The sequence below is a fragment of the Micropterus dolomieu genome, unplaced genomic scaffold, assembly GCF_021292245.1.
Source record: "Micropterus dolomieu isolate WLL.071019.BEF.003 ecotype Adirondacks unplaced genomic scaffold, ASM2129224v1 contig_2609, whole genome shotgun sequence".
NCBI classification, from domain to species: Eukaryota; Metazoa; Chordata; class Actinopteri; order Centrarchiformes; family Centrarchidae; genus Micropterus; species Micropterus dolomieu.
In genome coordinates, this window is record NW_025731599.1 from 1 (window position 1) to 2,670 (window position 2,670).

The window sequence follows — 2,670 nt, forward strand, 5'->3', positions numbered from 1 at the left end:
GGTTGCTCTGGTTGCCCGGGCAACTGCCCGTTTGCCTTTCCTGACTCAAGTTGCCCTTCCGACTCGCCCTTCCGAGAAAAAAAAATAAAATAAAAAAATAATCGCGATCGCAAAGCCTCATTCACTTCCATTCGGGCACCGAAAGTGAAAGTCAGTAGGGGAAGGGCAAACTCTGTTTAAGTGGCTGCACTGCTGCAGCGCTGCCTGCACGTCAGTCGATTCTGTTCCCTACCGGAATTCCTGTTTCCTTCCTTTATGCAATCATACTACAACAAATCATGCGTAGTTTTGCCCAGTTACCATACGTGATACGTACCAACAGAAGTGAATACGAGCTAGAAGCGCAACTGAATGTACGGGAAGCCAAAAGGTTAAAAAAGGATTGTATTTTTTTCCGAAATCTAAGCGTTTTTTTATTTAATATTTTATTAGAAGCGAGTTTTCCCCATCTGTCAATTCAATCCAGATTATTTATTTTCAAATAAAAAAAAAAAAGGAAAAAAAATAAAAAATAATAATGATTAAAAAAAACAATAAACAATAATATAAGGAACTCTTTTTCTCATATGTATTTTGGTGACATTTATATTGTTAATACATTTTGGATACTGTGTTTAGTGCCTTTTTTCAGGTCAGAGCAACTGCCCTTCAAAATTCCTGTGCACGTCCCTGATAATGTGTTTGTCAGCGAATGACTCATTAACAGTAAACATTTATTTTCCAGTTTCACCAAACAGCAACTGAGATCCAAGTCAAATCCAGTTACTCCCTGTGAGGAGGAGTCAATGCAAAACTCAGATTTCTTCCACCTCTACTTATCTGACTGCAGAGAGGATGACAGAGAACAGTGGACACACAGTTTAACATGATGGACTATAGGACAGGACTGCTGCTTTTAACTGTCTGCTGGGCAGGTGAAGATATTCACAGGTGTTAAACTAATGTTTAGTGTTTTGTGTCACCAACTTATTTCACTTGATGTTTTTTATCCTCTTAACAGGTGTTGATGGTCAGATTCTGACAGAATCAGAACCAGTGATTAAAAGGCCTGGAGAATCCCACAGATTGACCTGTACAGCCTCTGGATTCACATTCAGCAGCTACAGCATGGCCTGGGTCAGACAGGCTCCTGGAAAAGGACTGGAGTGGATCGCTCTTATCAGTGGTGGTGATGGTAGCAGCAAATCCTACTCTCAGTCAGTTCAAGGCCGGTTTACCATCTCCAGAGACAACAGCAGACAACAGCTGTATCTGCAGATGAACAGTCTGAAGACTGAAGATTCTTCTGTTTATTATTGTGCTCGAGACTCACAGTGACTGGAGTTGGTTTAGCAGCTGTACAAAAACCTACAGGACTCATCTTTACCACAATCAACTCACATGACTAATGTCATTAATGTTAAAAGATATAATACACTTCATCAAAATGACTCCTCAGAGAAGACAGTGGCTGAACAATAAATTGTTTTTGCTAACTGTCTAACTTGTGATCTACAAGTGTTTTTACTCTAAGTTTGCAGGAGTTTGGAGTGGAGTTAAAATTACAGTATGCACAGAGTCCAGCAGAGACTGTGGATTGAGAGAATAAATGGAGAATCAAACTGTTTTCAGCTCTACACTCACTTAACTACTCAAATTGTCTAGTGTTTTGTTTACTCTTCTTAATTGTGATTTTGAATTTGCACTTTCATATACATTAATCTGACAGATAAACCAGCAGCCTTTTTCCTGTGCACTGCAGTTGTAAGTTCTTTGCATATCGTCCCACAGGTTTCACTTCCTAAATAATTCATTTCCTTTTGAGGCTCCAGGTTTCTCTGTATGTCTGTGGCTTCAAACTGCCACAATTTATATTCTGAAATCTTTAAAGTAAAAAAAAAAAGAAATAACAATCCAGGCCCTCAACCAGCTGCAACAAACTCAAATATTCACAGATTATCTTGCTTTCACTTCACTTGTGTTTGCAGCAACAGAATGAAAATAAAACCAAAAGTATGAATCAATTAATTTTACGATCAGATGTATTAGTTCATAATCCTAGGATTTCTGAATTAAACTTCATCAGAAATGAAGCCATTAAGTAAGTCATGAGTTGGTCAAATTTTAGAAGAACAAATCTTTTCAAATCAGAATCATGTGAATAATCGCATTTTCTAAATTGACTCAGCAGGTTATCGTAGTCAGGGAGGTTCAGATGTCTCAAATCACTATTTGCTAGTTGTCAGATTGTTTAAATGCTGTTTTATTTTGTGTCATGCTGTGTTCATACTGTTGAATTTGACTGTAAAAGCAGAATGTGATGTAGGAGGAGCTTACTGTAAACAAATTCTCACAGGGATCCAGTTTACATCATATTTAAAGGAGGTTCATAGATGTGAAAACAGAAGCACAGACTCACCTGCACAACATCTGGGTTTAGCTTTAGTAGCTCAGTTTGGAACTGGATCAGACAGGTTCCTGGAAAAGGACTGGAGTAGATTGCTCTTGTACACACATCTAGTTCTCCTATCTCTTACTCCCAGTCAGTCTAGGGTAGATTCACCATCTCCAGCAGTAAAGTCTATCTACAGATGAACAATCTGAAGACCGAGGACACAGCAGTGTATTACTGTGCCAGAAGAGACACAGTGAGAGACAATAACAGGAGAGTCATACAAAAACAACTTCTTC

General features: G+C 38.6%; 1 long non-coding RNA gene across 1 annotated transcript; it reads left to right on the plus strand.

The window, feature by feature from the left end:
* The first annotated feature begins 873 nt into the window (after window positions 1-873).
* Window positions 874-1,606, plus strand: LOC123964452. The gene is made up of 2 exons (XR_006823444.1): window positions 874-914; window positions 1,001-1,606. It is a non-coding gene; the product is annotated as an uncharacterized LOC123964452 (long non-coding RNA).
* The last annotated feature ends 1,064 nt before the right edge of the window (window positions 1,607-2,670 follow it).